At 42.0% G+C, this 17,284-nt stretch overlaps 1 protein-coding gene and 1 long non-coding RNA gene across 3 annotated transcripts in view; one reads left to right on the top strand and one right to left on the bottom strand.

Annotated features, from left to right (window-relative positions):
* The window catches only part of FAM117A (family with sequence similarity 117 member A), a 52,771-nt gene extending 42,566 nt beyond the window's left edge, over nt 1-10,205 (bottom strand). The window contains exon 1 of the mRNA XM_061391431.1: nt 10,129-10,205. The gene's annotated coding sequence lies outside the window, so the exon portion shown is untranslated. The remainder of the gene's footprint in view (nt 1-10,128) is intronic.
* LOC133232250 (uncharacterized) lies at nt 21-16,333 on the top strand. 2 transcript variants are annotated; one of them, XR_009731351.1, is made up of 3 exons: nt 21-108; nt 12,136-12,386; nt 16,030-16,333. It is a non-coding gene; the product is annotated as an uncharacterized LOC133232250 (long non-coding RNA). The 2 variants fall into 2 exon arrangements; XR_009731350.1 differs by lacking the exon at nt 21-108 and adding an exon at nt 139-259.
* Nucleotides 16,334-17,284: the final 951 nt, after the last annotated feature.

Below are 17,284 nucleotides of genomic sequence, written 5' to 3'. Positions count from 1 at the left end.
CTGCCCCACGTCCGAGAGTTCGCTGATTGGTCCGTCCGGAAGGGGGCTGGTTCTCCGGTACCGCCAATGACAAGATGCAGAAAAGGGGAGCGTCACACCCAGTCCCAGGTAGTATGCAAATACTATGTCACGTGACGTCAAGCAAAGTGGGGGCGGGGCCGGGGCCGGGGCCGAGGCCGGGTGTAAGATGGAATAAAGCAGTAGTGAAATCATCATGGGGAGCTTGGAGGAGTGTCAAACTTTCAGCAATTGAGTCCCGGTAAGTATGAAGAAAGCAATAACTTCAAAAAGCATTACTTTTGGTTTAACCTAAAAACAGTTTAAAATCCTCATAGGATCTCAATGTTGCTTGCAAGCTCTAAAGTAAATTTCTACAAATTAATGAAAAGTTTGCATAATATTTGCATGCGATTTGCATTATATCCGTGAACTTAATAGCTACTGTGCCTCATGTGGCACCACATTTGTCTTTCTTCACATATCTAAGTCCTTACTTGGTGTTGGTCCAACCTAAAAACGCAGCTGCTAGCTTGTAAATTAAACTGAGACTGAAAAGGAGCAGAGTTGTCCATTCCAAGTCTGTTCAGCAGAGTGGAAAGAACAAAGTAACTGAGAAAGTTGAGCAAATCTACACAGTGACTCCATAACCAAATCCTGGTCTTCCCAGCTCATTGCTCTCTGACCTACAAGTCAAAATGAACCTGAATGGGCCACAAAGAGAATGCACGCCCTTGTGAAAATCACATGCTATAATATATACATGAGACGTTTGAGGGGAAGAAGCATTTAAGTTACTGCTTAAAATTATTCTCTTCAAAAGAAAAAAATTATTACTCTTGGTATTCATTAACCATTTTGTTCTCTTATGTGGAAAAAGTGAAAGGCAATCAATCCTAGATTGTCTGTGATAAGGGACCATCCAAATAATTAGATAATTCCCTCCAGATTTATATTTAGCCATGATATCTATTTTTGATCTTGCTACAGATTTATCTTTCTATTTCTGTTTTTTCCCAGTTTAATGTTAAAATGAAAGTATTCCCTGAAGCCATACTAACTATTAATAATCAGAAAAAAGGAGGTAATCTGGAAGCACGCTGCAAGGCATTGAGAGGTCATTTTGGGGATTAAATATTGAAAGCAGATAATACCCAAAGTGGAAATTCAAGAGTTGGGTTAATATTAAAATCAGCCTATGTACAGAAAACAAATTGAGGATATGGAACACCCTAAAGAAAATTTTTCTTTGCAAAGAGTATATTCTTGCAGATTTGTAAAATGTACTTTAAGATGATATTTGAAATCTTTTTTACTGACAGGGAGATGATGTACTCCTTTTCTATGAAGTGGACAACTTTACCAAAGGCAGATAGGAATGAACAAAAATTGATGAACTGATAAAAATTTAGTCTTAATAAATAACTCAATTTAAAAAAAAATCTTACAATTTATAACATTCCAGTTAGTTCAAAGTCTTCATGTATGTTTTTTTAATCCCCATGAAAATCTGGAAAAAGGAAACCATGATTTTTATTATGGTGCAGGTAGAGAAACTGAGGTCCAAAAAGATGAATCTTTTTGATTCTTGACTCAGATATCTATCAGATCTTAATAGACTACACTGCCTCATTATGGCACACTTTCATTAATAAAATCAGTAATAGTAGCAGCTAACATTCATAGAGTTTCTTTCTCCATAACAGGTATATCCTAAGTACCATGCATACATTGCCTCATTTAATTCTCATGAGCATACCTATGAGATGGGTATTATCTCCTCTTCATGGAGGCTTCAGAAAGAAGCAAGATTGCTTACTGCCCAAGGTTACTCAGGCAGCCTGACTCCAGAGATGAACTCCTAATCTCTGTTATTATAAAACTTTCTTATAAACAAAAAAGGATTACTATTTACATTTTACATAAAGAGTCTCCAAAGATACAGTTTGGCTGAGATGTTAAAATTAACACTTGTCTTGTACTTCATAGCTTTCACATACACCATCTCATTTAATTTTCACAAGTGCGTAATAGGTAGACTATTATATGTACAATAGGTAGAAAATGAAAATATTATTGTCCCTATTTTACAGAAAGCTAAGTCCCAGAGGCTCAGATGACTTGCCCAAGATTGTCCACTTAATAAATGGCAGACCCAGGACAAACATCTTGGGTCTTTTGACTTCAGATTCAAGTATTTTCTCAACACACACTAAACTTCTGGACAATTAACTTGCCTGATAGCCAAAGTGTGGGCCAGTTGGCCTCTTAAAATCTATTCTTGCCTGACAACTTTGTCCATTTTAGGACACAACATGTAAATTCTCAGGCAGTCTTAGAAGATGATGTGTGATTTTTACTGGTTGGGCCATATGGTGTGTGTTACAGGTAAAAGCCCAGAGTGAGGAATCTTGAAATACTTTGGACAAATGACTTCCTTTCTCTGAGCCAGAATCAACTGTGCTTTATCAACCTGATAGAGTTGTTCTAAAGAGAAAATGCCATATTATTGGGCAGTGGCATTCTTCCCTGGGATAGAAGAGGGCAGTCTCAAGGATATGGAGTTTAAATTTCATTTTAAAGCCAAAGTACCAAGAATAGAGGCCCTAGACAGTGGAAGAAGAGTTGGTGGAGGTGGCACAGCAGCTGAAGAACTGGATCTTCTGAATCCAGAGAGTCGTGTTCCTTCTTGATAAGCTGGCTAAAGACACTAAGATGGCCCAGCTGGAGGAATGCGAAGACAGGCGTGCAGAGGAGATCCCTGTCCTCTCCTTACCCCAGGTATCATGCCCAAGCAGCTGTCTCTCATTCCCTTCTCTATCACTGGTCGCTTCTCCTGGCATGGACATGATGGGAGGATAAAGACCTCATCTGAAGATCAACTCCTGTGTGTTTCCTCTAATTAAAGAAGCCAGAGTTTACGACTTCCCTGGTGGTCCAGTGACTAAGACTCCATGCTCCCAATGCAGGGGGCCTGGGTTCAATCCCTGGCCAGGGAACTCGATCCCATGTGCTGCAACTAAAGAACCTGCATGCTGCAACTATGACCCCACATAGCCAAATTAAAAAAAACATTCTTTTAAAAAGCAAGAAGCAGCCAGGGTTTGGGGGAGAGTGCGTGCTGCCGAGGGGAGGTTGCCTTAAAAGCATCTTCTAGCTTCAAGAAAACCTTTTCATTGTCTCTCTGTCATCTTTATCAACATGATTGTTACCAATTAATTTGCTTGTCACAAATTTATTGAAATGACCACTATGTGCCAGACACAGAGCTAGGCACTATGGAATGACAATAATATTCAGAGACATACTTCCTATTCTGGAGTTCATAACCCAGCAGGCCTTGGAGCCTGTAAGCAGAAGTGGTCTAGAGACATGTTCTGGGTGCTGCTTTCAGGGAGGTTGGTTGCAGGCACTCAAAAACATCAAAAGTGGAGGATTATGTAAAGTAATTAGCCTCCAATTAAAATAAATAAATTTAAATTTTAAAAAAAGTGGAGGATTACATACACCAAGTATATCAATAAATTATTTTTCATCTATGGGAGAATTATTTTCCTCAGAAGGTTCCAACAGCAAATGCTCAGCCTCTTGATCCTAGCCTGCTCTTGGGATGTCCACAGCTGTCACAAATAAATGAGGACTCAAATTATTTTTCCTACAAGTATGGGGTCAGAGGTATAGCCCTTTCCCAAGTAGTCCCTATAAGGCCTGGGGTCTTAAAAGCTGCAGATGTCTGAAGGGCTACCAAGGATGAAAGGCTTTGGAGATTGCTAGATCAGAGGATCTGTAGGATCCACTAGCTACTGAATTAAGAGAAGGTTGGGTTGTCATAGTCAAGAGAAGCTTTCCAGTTCTGAAGGTGCTGTCTGGCCCTACTTCTGGGGCACCTTGATCCTTTACCCTGTACATTTATGCCACAATAACCAACAAGAATGGAAATTTCAAATCACCATTTTTATTCTCTAGAATCTGATACTCAGGAGCAATTGTTCAGCAAAGATTAGAGAAGTCTTGATATTCCTTGGTACCTGGGACTATCTCTGAACTTCCTGGTAAATGTATAAGTACTTACATCTTTGGCCCCTGGGTTCCAAAGTAATAAAGGCAAAAAATAAAATGACGCAGAAACACAGTGTCTTTTTCTGACCTACCTCATTCCCTCAGCCTCTGTCTGAAATGTCAGGCCTGGTTCCTCAGGGAACGAGATCCTGAGGAAATGGGGTCAGAGCTGAAGGAGCAGAGCAGCCTTAGAGGGATTGAGAAGGAGTGTTGAGGGAATGAATGAGGTTATGGGAACAGAGTAGGGAGGGGGGCTAGCCCTCAACATCTCTCCCACTCTGGGGGCCTCCCTTTCCTGCACCCCTGCCCTATTACTCCCAGGATAACTGTGGCCTGGATTTTGACCTTCGGGGCTCTGCCTGACACACTTTGTCCCTTGCTGCAGCCCGCCACTTTCTGTCTTCTGCTTAGTTCTCTCACTTGTTCATTCTCCCATCTCTCAGACTGGGTAATGTTCACTCCTCAACTCTTCTTTTCCTCTCAGTGGGAATCAACTTTTCTTGCTAAACTGCAGCGTTTTAAAACTGAAGTTTCCTCATCCTTAACAATAAAGGATTTGTTACATTTTAGAATTAAAAAAAAAAAAAAAGTCAAAGTGTTAGTCACTCAGTCTTGTCCAACTCTTTGTGACCCCCATGGACAGTTCAGGGTCCTCTGGAACTCTCCAGGCAAAGAATACTGGATTGGGTAGCCATTCCCTTCTCCAGGGGATCGTCCTGACCCATAGGTAAAGGGTAAATGTGACATCAAAATGGGTAAATGAGACATCAAAATTTTGGTATACAGGACCTAGTGGCACTCCATGAAAAGTACAAAGACCCATTAGAGACTGTGTATGATCAGTCTAGTCCCTTCATTTTACAAATGGAGAAGTGGGTTTCAAGACAAGGGAAGGACTTGGTAGAGGTCAGTTGGCAAATAAGAGGCAGGACAGAAGACCAGGGCTCCTGCATCCTGGTCAGTGTTACCTCAAAACATAAATAACTTCCAAAAGAATTTATAGAGAATACTGTTCAGAAATAAAAGGGAATAAACTACTGATATATGTTACAATGTGGATGGACCTTAAAAACAATATGCTAAGTAAAAGGAGCCAGATACAAAAGACCACATATTATATGATTCCATTTATGTGAACTATCTAGAAAAGGCAAATTTATAGAGAAAACAGATCAGAGGTTGCCTCCAGCTGAGAGTAGAAGCAGGGATTATCTGCAAACAGGCACAGTGGAACTTTTTGGGGTGATGGAAATGATCCAAAACTGGAATATGCTGATGGTTGCACAACTCTATAAACTTTAAAAAATAATAGAATTATACACGTATACTAAGTGAATTTTATGGTATATGATTTATGCCTCAATCAAGCTGCTTTTAAAAAAGGATTTATGTATGTTTATGGATGAGAGATCCCTGATGTGTGTCAGTTCAGTTCAGTTCAGTCGCTCAGTCGTGTCCGATTCTTTGCGACCTCATGTATCACAGCATGCCAGGCCTCCCTGTCCCTCACCAACTCCCGGAGTTACCCAGACTCACATCCATTGAGTCAGTGATGCCATCCAGCCATCTCATCCTCTGTCGTCCCCTTCTCCTCCTACCCCCAAACCGTCCCAGCATCAGAGTCTTTTTCCAATGAGTCAACTCTTCGCATGACGTGGCCAAAGTACTGGAGTTTCAGCTTTAGCATCATTCCTTCCAAAGAAATCTGAGGGCTGATCTCCTTCAGAATGGACTGGTTGGATCTCCTTGCAGTCCAAGGGACTCTCAAGAGTCTTCTCCAACACCACAGTTCAAAAGCATCAATTCTTCGGCACTCAGCCTTCTTCACAGTCCAACTCTCACATCCATACATGACCACAGGAAAAACCATAGCCTTGACTAGATGGACCTTTGTTGGCAAAGTAATGTCTCTGCTTTTGAATATGCTATCTAGGTTGGTCATAACTTTCCTTCCAAGGAGTAAGCGTCTTTTAATTTCATGGCTGCAGTCACCATCTGCAGTGATTTTGGAGCCCCAAAAATAAAGTCTGACACTGTTTCCACTGTTTCCCCATCTATTTCCCATGAAGTGATGGGACCGGATGCCATGATCTTCATTTTCTGAATGTTGAGCTTTAAGCCAACTTTTTCACTCTCCACTTTCACTTTCATCAAGAGGCTTTTTAGTTCCTCTTCACTTTCTGCCATAAAGGTGGTGTCATCTGCATATCTGAGGTTATTGATATTTCTCCCAGCAATCTTGATTCCAGCTTGTGTTTCTTCCAGTCCAGCATTTCTCATGATGTACTCTGCATATAAATAAGCAGGGTGACATTATACAGCCTTGACGTACTCCTTTTCCTATTTGGAACCAGTCTGTTGTTCCATGTCCAGTTCTAACTGTTGCTTCCTGACCTGCATACAGATTTCTCAAGAGGCAGATCAGGTGGTCTGGTATTCCCATCTCTTTCAGAATTTTCCACAGTTTGTTGTGATCCACACAGTCAAAGGCTTTGGCATAGTCAATAAAGCAGAAATAGATGTTTTTCTGGAACTCTCTTGCTTTTTCCATGATCCAGCGGATGTTGGCAATTTGATCTCTGGTTCCTCTGCCTTTTCTAAAACCAGCCTGAACATCAGGAAGTTCACGGTTCACATATTGCTGAAGCCTGGCTTGGAGAATTTTGAGCATTACTTTACTAGCGTGTGTGATGAGTGCAATTGTGTAGTAGTTTGAGCATTCTTTTTTTTTTTTTTTTTTAGTTTGAGCATTCTTTGGCATTGCCTTTCTTTGGGATTAGAATGAAAACTGACCTTTTCCAGTCCTGTGGCCACTGCTGAGTTTTCCAGATTTGCTGGCATATTGAGTGCAGCACTTTCACAGCATCATCTTTCAGGATTTGAAATAGCTCCACAGGAATTCCATCACCTCCACTAGCTTTGTTCGTAGTGATGCTTTCTAAGGCCCACTTGAATTCACATTCCAGGATGTCTGGCTCTAGGTCAGTGATCACACCATCGTGATTATCTGGGTCGTGAAGATCTTTTTTGTACAGTTCTTCTGTGTATTCTTGCCACCTCTTCTTAATATCTTCTGCTTCTGTTAGGTCCATACCATTTCTGTCCTTTATCGAGCCCATCTTTGCATGAAATGTTCCCTTGGTATCTCTAATTTTCTTGAAGAGATCTCTAGTCTTTCCCATTCTGTTGTTTTCCTCTATTTCTTTGCATTGATCGTTGAGGAAGGCTTTCTTATCTCTTCTCGCTATTCTTTGGAACTCTGCATTCAGATGCTTATATCTTTCCTTTTCTCCTTTGCTTTTTGCTTCTCTTCTTTTCACAGCTATTTGTAAGGCCTCCCCAGACAGCCATTTTGCTTTTTTGCATTTCTTTTCCATGGGGATGGTCTTGATCCCTGTCTCCTGTACAATGTCACGAACCTCAGTCCATAGTTCATCAGGCATTCTATCTATCAGATCTAGTCCCTTAAATCTATTTCTCACTTCCACTGTATAATCATAAGGGATTTGATTTAGGTAATGTGTGTCAGACCCTGCTAATCTTTTAAGGGAACATTTCATGAAAAAGATATACCTACCCCTATGATATCCATGTGCCAGCAAATTTGGAAAACTCAGCAGTGGCCACAGGACTGGAAAAGGTCAGTTTTCATTCTAATCCCAAAGAAAGGCAATGCCAAAGAATGCTCAAACTACCGCACAATTGCACTCATCTCACACGCTAGTAAAGTAATGCTCAAAATTCTCCAAGCCAGTCTTCAGCAATACGTGAACCGTGAACTTCCAGATGTTCAAACTGGTTTTAGAAAAGGCAGAGGAACCAGAGATCAAATTGCCAACATCCGCTGGATCATGGAAAAAGCAAGAGAGTTCCAGAAAAACATCTATTTCTGCTTTATTGACTATGCCAAAGCCTTTGACTGTGTGGATCACAATAAACTGTGGAAAATTCTGAAAGAGATGGAATACCAGACCCTCTGACCTGCCTCTTGAGAAATCTGTATGCAGGTCAGGAAGCAACAGTTAGAACTGGACATGAAACAACAGTCTGGTTCCAAATAGGAAAAAGAGTACGTCAAGGCTGTATAATGTCACCCTGCTTATTTAACTTATATATGCAGAGTACATCATGAGAAATGCTGGACTGGAAGAAACACAAGCTGGAATCAAGACTGCCAGGAGAAATATCAATAACCTCAGATATGCAGATGACACCACCCTTATGGCAGAAAGTATAGAGGAATTAAAAAGCCTCTTGATGAAAGTGAAAGTGGAGAGTGAAAAAGTTGGCTTAAAGCCCAACATTCAGAAAACGAAGATCATGGCATCTGGTCCCATTTCCCATTACTTTATGGGAAATAGATGGGGAAACAGTGTCAAACAGCTCCAAAATTACTGAAGATGGTGACTGCAGCCATGAAATTAAAAAACGCTTACTCCTTGGAAGGAAAGTTATGGCCAACTTAGATAGCATATTAAAAATCAGAGATATTACTTTGCCAACAAAGATCGATCAAGTCAAGGCTATGGTTTTTCCAGTGGTCATGTATGGATGTAAGAGTTGGACTGTGAAGAAAGCTGGGCACCGAAGAATTGACGCTTTTGAACTGTGGTGTTGGAGAAGACTCTTGAGAGTCCCTTGGACTGCAAGGAGATCCAACCAGTCTATCCTGAAGGAGACCAGTCCTAGGTATTCATTGGAAGGACTGATGCTGAGGCTGAAACTCGAAAATTTTGGCCTCCTCATGCAAAGAGTTGACTCATTGGAAAAGACCCTGAAGCTGGGAGGGATTGGGGGCAGGAGGAGAAGGGGACGACAGAGGATGATATGGCTGGATGGCATCACCGACTCGATGCACATAAATTTGGGTGAACTCCAGGAGTTGATGATGGACGGGGAGGCCTGGCGTGCTGAGATTCATGGGGTCACAAAGAGTTGGACACAACTGAGCTACTGAACTGAACTGATGATATCCCTAAAAGGTCACTGTGAGACACAAAAGATTTGGTTCTTTGACTTATGAAATATCCAGGTTAGCATTCTTCTTAAGTGTCCTCCTCACTAAAATATTGAAGTTTCTTGAGGAGAATAGGCATGTCTTGGTCCTCAGTCTAATGACTGCACCCAGCACTATGACCAGCATGCAGATATTGCTTCACAAAAAGCAAATTAAAATAAACTTTAGTTCTGCAGTGTCATGTGACTATGGGTACCTTGAGGGACCATCTTTTTAGAGCAGCACCTTGGTGGGAACAGTTTGCATCCCCCACATATGACTCTCCCAGGTCCTTTAGAGATCAGTCTCTGGAGAGGAAATGCTGGTTGTGTATATCCTTAGAAGACTGTGTATAGACCAAAAGACCTATTCATTTCACACCACTTTAGACTTCTCTCTTCCCCACCATTGTTCCCATTTACCTTATCCAGGTCAGCCTCAAAAATACAATGACCCCTGGGCAAATAAGCTACAATACTCTAAACATTCTTCATCTAATTTCACATCTAATCCTCTCCCTTACCCTCACACCATGTAACAAATAAAGAATCAAGTACCATAAAATCCAGTTCAAAGATACTATAAATGTAACAGAAGAGACAAGTGATGTGAAAGTTGAGCTGTAGTTTGATTTCCTTCAGACCTAGGACATAGGCTCAGAAATTATTTTCAGAGCCAAGAATATTATCTAAAGGGCTTTTGTAATAGATAACTGTAAAATATCACCACAGATGTGTCTGCAGTTTTATCTTTTGTGCTTTGGAGATGATATTCCCCCTCAGTTCAGTTCAGTCGCTCAGTCATGTCCGACTCTTTGCAACCTCATGGACTGCAGCACACCAAGCTGCCCTGTCTACCATCTTCATCATCAACTTCCAATCAGACCTCACTTCCTGCAAGCACTCCTCAGCTAATCCTGCAAGACAGTAATGATGCCTCCAGGACTTAGGTGTTTGGCCCATTATTTTGTGCACGCTTACTTAGCAGCATCAGTAGCTTCATAATTCCTCTTCTGTCATTTTATATGTTTGTCCTTTCTCCCCAATTATTTTTTTTTAATTAATTAACTTACTTACTTTTGGTTGTGCTGGATCTTTGTTGCTTCGCACAAGCTTTAGTTGCTCTGGGTTTCGGCGAGCTGGGGCTCCTTTTCATTGTGGAGCATGCATCTCACTGTGTTGGCTTTTCATCGTGGAGCACAGGTTCTAGGCCTGCGGGCTTCAGTAGTAGCAGCATGTGGGCTTGGGAGTTGCGGCTAGAGGGCCCTAGAGCCCAGGCTCAGTAGTTGTGGCACATGGGCTTAGTTGCCCCGAGGCATGTGGAATCTTCCCCGACCAGGGATCGAACCCATATCCCTTACACTGGCAAGCGGATTCTTATCCACTGAGCCACCAAGGAAGTCCCCTTTCTCCCCAGTTCCAAGCAAAGGAACACATTTGCTCTGTTATTTCTTGTCAGTTACTAGGGCATGCCACTGCATCTGGCAATGTTGGGGCAAAGTTGATTATTTACATATTTGTTTTTCCAACTGTTTATGATCACTCCTGTAGGTTGAGGCTAAAAGTCCTGCAGACTAAAAGCAGGGAAGGCTTCAGGTTCTGTGAAGTCTAAGGCTCATACCACTTGAGGCTTCCTCAAGTTAAATAGTAAAATAATTATAGAATTAGGAATAAGGACTTGGAAGGGTTCTGTGCAAGTGAGGGGCTCTGACTCTTGAGTTTCATTAGCTTCATTGTATCTGTTTCTTACTGAAAAATGAAGTTATATCTCATCCAGCTCTTAAGCCCTGATTGATTAGGTGCCTCTTCCTGGCTTTTCCTATGGGTATCCTATACGCAGCAGATCTTTTCCACAAGATGCACCTCGCTCAATAAAATGGCCTTAGCAGCCGGGTCTCTCTATCTGGTGAAAAACTCCCAAAAGACTGTACTGACACTCCCCACACTCAGTAACTTGGTAGCACTTAGAATAATGCTTCTTTCAGAGCAGGTGATTTCTTGCTGTGCATGGTGGAGGGGGAGGTCCTTGTACCCAATTCTTCCTGGAAGACCCTGATGGCTGTAAGCTCAAGGGGTGATGTTGTGCAGCAGAAGGGCCTGGAATGTTCCAGTACATTCCACCAGTGGCCTCTGTAACCCCTGCTTCCATTCAACTTAGGCAAAGGCCTGGTAGTCTACAAAATAGTGTGTATTTTCCTTGGTCTTGCTTCTTCCATGACAGTCTGATAGCATCACACAAGTTGGTACCTTCCCTGGAAGCTCCATCCAATTCTCTGATCTACTGGTGTTTGCCTAGAATGTCAAGCCAGATTCTAGATCTCAACCCTGTCAATTTTTTGGCTATATACACCAAATTTTGATTTCTTCCCCAAATAGGTTAGAAATCCTGGGATCTCTGAATCAGTGGTGAGTCTGTGTTCCTCAGAATGCCCACGAAGCTTGTGCCACCTGAGAAGACACTAACATCAAGGCCCCAGGAAGAAAGCAATATACTCAGGATGCTATAGGCCATGTGCCCTGGCCAAAAGGCATAGAAGAATACCACTTCTACTTACTGGGAGCTTCCTATAGGCTAAGTAATTTGCCCACATAATATTATTTAACTCTTAGTCACAGTTATTATATCCTATAAGTAGACATAACTATCCCCAGTTCACAGGTGAGAAAACTGAGACTCAGAAAGGTTAAGAAGTGTATTGAAGGGTATGCAGCTAGAGAAGACAGGTCCATCTGCCTTCAAAGACTATGTCTATAACCATTACGGAGGGGCTCAAAGGACTAAGTCAGAGGGATGCAGACCTGGAGGTCCACTCCTTATCCAGAAATTGAAGGTCAGAGTTAGGAAGACAGTCCAGATTGGTCATGCTATAATCCACTTCCCTGCCTCCCGGTCACTTCCCTGGGTCCTAAACTCCCTAGAACTCTGACTTTGTTTATATTGCAGAGAAGCAATGCTCAGAAATTATGGAGGTGATTCTGGCAGGTTCCAGCTGTTCTTGATGAGGGAGTTGGAACATTTTTTGGAACTTCTTGACAAAAGCATGTCTCTTGTTCAGTGGACTAAATGCACTTCCTTTCTCCAAGTTTTCCCTACCTTAGAGAAAGAGAGAGAGATGGGGAAGCTGGGGGATTTCCATTAAGGAGAAACCAGAGACGATCAAAGGAGGAGGAGGGTGGTGCTGCCCTTTAAGAAAGCCGGCCAGAGCTCTGGAACTGGGACTCTTAAGAAACTTCTGTAATGTGCCAAGTAAAGTGAGAAAGCTCTTCGTGGGGTCAAAAGAGAAGCTACCAGAGGAGGCCCCACGGAAGACTTGGCAGAAGAGAGTGGGAAAGAGGTAAGAATCCATCCAGGACCAAAAGTGTGTTTTAATTCTGAACCCACCAAAACCAAAAAAAAAAGAAAAGGACTCATGCCTTGACTCCCTACTTCTGGGCTGGGGCAGCCAAATAAGGGGAACTCTTGCTGGACTGTGCTCTCCATCTTGACAGAAAACACGGCTGCACTGCCTGCTCAGCCTGCCAGAGCACTGCTGGAGAGAGCCACCAACCACTGCATTTGGTTGATAAATGATGGGCACCCCTGCCTGCTGCCCATTCTTGTTTTCTCCCTGCTTAGTTTGCAGCCTTCTGCCTGCTGGGGAGCCTCAGAGTAGGGGTGGGGAGAGAAGGGTCCTCCAGACAATATTAATACTCAGTGATTTATAGGCTGCTGTAAGGGGAGGAGGGAAGTCAGAGGCGACAAGCCCCTGGGACTAGTTTCCATAACACATCAGCATATCACTGACAAGAGTCAAATTATTTTTGTGATGCCTATGCCTTCAGGCCCATCTTTGAAAGACACAGCCCTTACCCTGCTGGTACCAGATAGGATGAGACCAGCAGAGCTGGCTGGAACAAGGCTAATGAACATACAACCAAGTCCGCAACCTTTACTTTAAGCCACACACTGCTGGGAGAGGGAAGAAATAAGTGAGGTCGAGCAGCTCAATAGCTGTTTTTGGAGGATTTATTTTTTTAATGTGCAAGAATTCTTTTGAACCCTCCATGGTTCTAAGAAAAACTGTTTGAAATGTCCCCACTTAAGGGGCCTGAGGTTAAGTGCCAGGGATGGAAGGCTAAATGCCAGGGATGCTGCTTGCAAGGATTCTTGGGACTGGGGCTAATGGCCTCCCTGCTGTGGGCTCAGGAATACCAGCCCCAGGCTCTGGTTGCCCTGAGAGATGCAGCCATTTTTATTTCTGTTTGAAGGGCATCATCTTCTGGGTTTTTCCCTTCTTTGGTGAAAACCAGAGTAGAATATGCCCATGGAACCAACAGGGCATGTGCCCAAGAGTCTGGAGGGCACTGGAGATAACAGTGTGAGGCAGGGTGAGATCAATGCTTTATATAGCTTAGAGTTTGGTCCCTGCTGGTGGAGAGACGATGCATTTTGTGGGAGTGCATAGTAATTGCCCTTCATAAGGATGATCTCAAAAGGTCAAGGGATGGGCCCTGAATAGCCCTAATGTCCCTGAAACAGTCTATTGTATAGCTATTGTCCATACATGTAAAGGAGCCCTTCTTGACCCTATTCATACTTTTCTGCCTCTGAGATTTCCCAAGTGAAAAACTGTATTCTACTTTATCCCCAGACCCACGTCTACCTCTTTCAAGCTTCAACAAAATAGTTCAACATACGTTTCTTGAGCTCCTACTATGTGCCAGACATCATGCTAGGTGCTGGGGATATAGAGATAAATAACACACAGTCTCTTCTCTGGGGAGTCCATAGTCTAGTTTTCAAAAAATTTTCCTTTGCACTGATTTTGGGGATTTAGTAAATAAATCTGTACTTATCTCCTTTATAGTTTCACATGGATGGATCAGAGCCTCAGCCTCCATCTTTCCACAGCGTTTAAGATTTTGCCTCATATGGTAACTTCCACTTTCCTCTTGACCAATTTAGAAGTTTCTTTGGACTCTGATATGTCTTAGGAATTGAGTGACTATAATTAGATACTATATAGACACATCTACAAATGCTATATGCATGCGGGTACAAGAGTAATGTTATGTTTTCTAACTTCCTTCATTTATTATTATTACTGCCATTTTTTCATACATCCAATAGTTGCTAAGTGCCTGTTAAGTGCTATGTACCTTCCTAGGTGCTGAGAATGCAGTGGTAAGTAAAATGGACACTGCTTTCATGAAACCTTTAGGGTATGCATTGGGAGGACAGAAGGCAAAGGATCTAGATTAAACAGACATACAAATAGATATATAATTATAAACTGAGACAACTGGTATGAAGAAAAATGCAGGGTACTGTAACAGTATAGAAATGAGGGCTTTGGTCTAATCTAGAAGCTTTGGGGAAATAGTTCCCTGAGGAAATGACATTTGACTTTAGATCTGAAGGATTAGTAGAAAGAGGTGAAGAAGAAAATGAGGGAAGAAATTTCCAGTCAGCGTAAAGAGTATGTGCAAAGGTCCTGAGGTGGAAGGAACCAGGGCAGGAGGGTCAATGAGGTTAAAACACAGAGAATGAGGTTGTATGGAATAGGCTGGAGAATTAACCAGAGGGCAGATAATGCAGGGAAGGTCATGATAGTTGGACTAGGCCTTTTTGAAGCCCTCTCTTTCCTTCCAGGCCTATCTTTGGAGAATATAGTCAGGCCAGGTAAGAATTTCAGTTTTATCCTACAGAAGACTATGGAACCAAAGTCTTTATAGAATAGCTCATTTCCCTGGATTATTAATGCTACTTATATTTGTCTTGAAGGAGAACAGTAATGACTATTAGGAACTTTTACGAACTATTAGGAACTTTCCCAGTTTCCTGGCAGGGTGTGGCTACATGTCTGGCTGGCCCTCTGAAGGCCCAAAGCTGATGAACCAGCCCCAGCCTGGCAACCCTCAGGCAAGGGATGGCCCCTGTTAGTGTGGACAGAGGGGCAAGGGTGGAGGGTGGGTGGAGTGCTTTGCTTGAGGTATCTACTCTACAGTGACATTTGGAAGAGCCCCAAGACTACGGCTCTTGTTCCCTGATAAGTCTATCATATGCACACCCCCATTGAAATGGTCTTGCCACCCTTCCTACAGCAGCTGTGTGCCCCACCCCATCTGGGGAAGGCCTCTGGATAAGATCTCTGACTCTGCCCAGAACCTGAGGTCTTGGCCTTCTGAGTTCAGGCTTAGTACTGTCTGGAGCCATGTATATACATATTTCTGATAGTTTTCCAGAGTTATTAATGGAAGCCATGGGAGAATAGGGTCAAGATGGTTGGATTGGGCCTTTCTGAAGCCCTCTCTTTCCTTCTGAGCCTATCTTTGGAGAATATGCTCTGGTGTAGTGACATCTACCGGCAAGGCTAGGCAGGAAAGAAAATGACCAGATGCCCACTCATCTCCAGGTAATTTCCAAACTAGTAAGAAAATCATCCTTCACCCCTGAGATTGGGTTGGATCAGTAACCTCAGTTGGTTAGAGCAAGACTAAGACGTCCAAGGTTGTGAGTCTGGACCATGTATGTGCTGATTTACCTTAAATAGAGAAATTATTTTCCTAGTTGTAGCTTGCATCCCTCACCCTGGCAGTTGATTCACATTTGGGGACAATTAGTCACAAGGGAGATTGACTAAGCATATGTAAGTGACTCAGAGAAACCCATTCGTAGCCCCTATTCTGGGGAAAACATCTCCCAACAAATGAAATGACCCTTAGTTTACAAATGGCATAATGCAGGATCATTTTGCATCTTCCTGAAATTGACTGGCTTGTGAATTTTTTTTTTCTTCTGGGACTCAATTTCTCCTAGGTAATCAGGAAAATAGTGTCTGTAAGCCATCTTCAAAGTTTCTGTAGTGGGCAAGAGTGACTACAGCTTTTAAAGTTGCTCCTCAGTTCTTGCTGAGGAAAGACATAACCTGCTTCCTCACTGCTTTTACCCATGTCATCTACACATTCTGTTCATAATCTCATTCTCTTTCTCAATAGCATGCATACTTGACAAAGACTTTACCACTAGAGATAATAGAGAAGCCAGAGAGAGTGAGGAGAAACTACCAGATAAATCATTACGAAGCAAATGTTCTCCTTTCTCAATAACATGGACTCAATAGCTGAATGTGGCTCAGACAAAGCATCTGTCTCTCCGTCTTTCAAACTTAAAAAGAAAATCATCAAGACCTCAGTAGAGAAATGAGTAATGCACGGGATTTCATGGAAGAGGAAACAGGACTAGTAAATAAACACATGAAGACTGAAGTCCATCCTAACTAGAAATAAAATGAAAAGCACATTTGAGGTGCACTTTTCTTTCTTTTTTTTAACTAAACTTGCAAGATTTTATTAAGTGGTAACACTCAGTTCTGGGAACATCTTAAAATTGGTATCCTCCCACAAGGATGGTGACACTTTAAATTTGGACAAGTCTTTGGGGAAAAAAAATCAATGTAGAAGAGGTAGAAATAAAAACAGGGAGAGCTAAGATGCATGCAGACACTCACTGCATCATTATCTGACTTAAAAGAACCTCAATAATCCCAAACAGAGCACGTTATGTCACAGGGCCACATTACAACATTACACAGCAATTACAATTATGATTACGAGGACTACAGAGAAACAAGGAGATATTAAGAATGTGTAAAAAATATGGAATTTCATGTAAGCAATGAGTGCATCTATGCAAAATGTGTACATATAATAAAATGTATGCATGTGGAGAAAAATTGGAAGGCAATATGCAAACAATAAAAATAGCTCTATAGCAGCAGTGAGATTAAGGATGTTTTATTTTTTCAAACATTTATTTAGTGTTATTATACTGGATTAATAACTTTTGAAAAGGTGGAGAGGGTTGGTGCAGGTGTACGTCATACTCCCCCAGCCCCCACTATTACACACTGGTCCTAAATCGACAGCTCTAGGAGGAAAAGACCTGTCTGTTTATTCACAGAGTACACTCAGCTCCTACCCAATGCATAGCACTTATCAGATGCTCAATAAATATTAGTTGAATGAATAAATGAAAATAACTTCAGTCTAAAACGTCTCAACCCATGATCACTAAATACATTCTACCCTGGGAATAAAAAAGAATTTGGTTTTGCTGGAATAAAAAAACAAAACAAAACATGAAGGCCCATCCATAATGGCAATTCCCTGGTTTTCTTGATAAATGAATTTGGGCATAGAGAAACAGCGAGAGACAGTCTGTTAAAGCAAACCCAATTACCACCCAGGAACA

The sequence above is a fragment of the Bos javanicus genome, chromosome 19 (assembly GCF_032452875.1).
Source record: "Bos javanicus breed banteng chromosome 19, ARS-OSU_banteng_1.0, whole genome shotgun sequence".
Taxonomy (NCBI): domain Eukaryota; kingdom Metazoa; phylum Chordata; class Mammalia; order Artiodactyla; family Bovidae; genus Bos; species Bos javanicus.
Note: the sequence above shows the minus strand (reverse complement) of the source record. Positions and strands in the feature narration are given on the sequence as shown.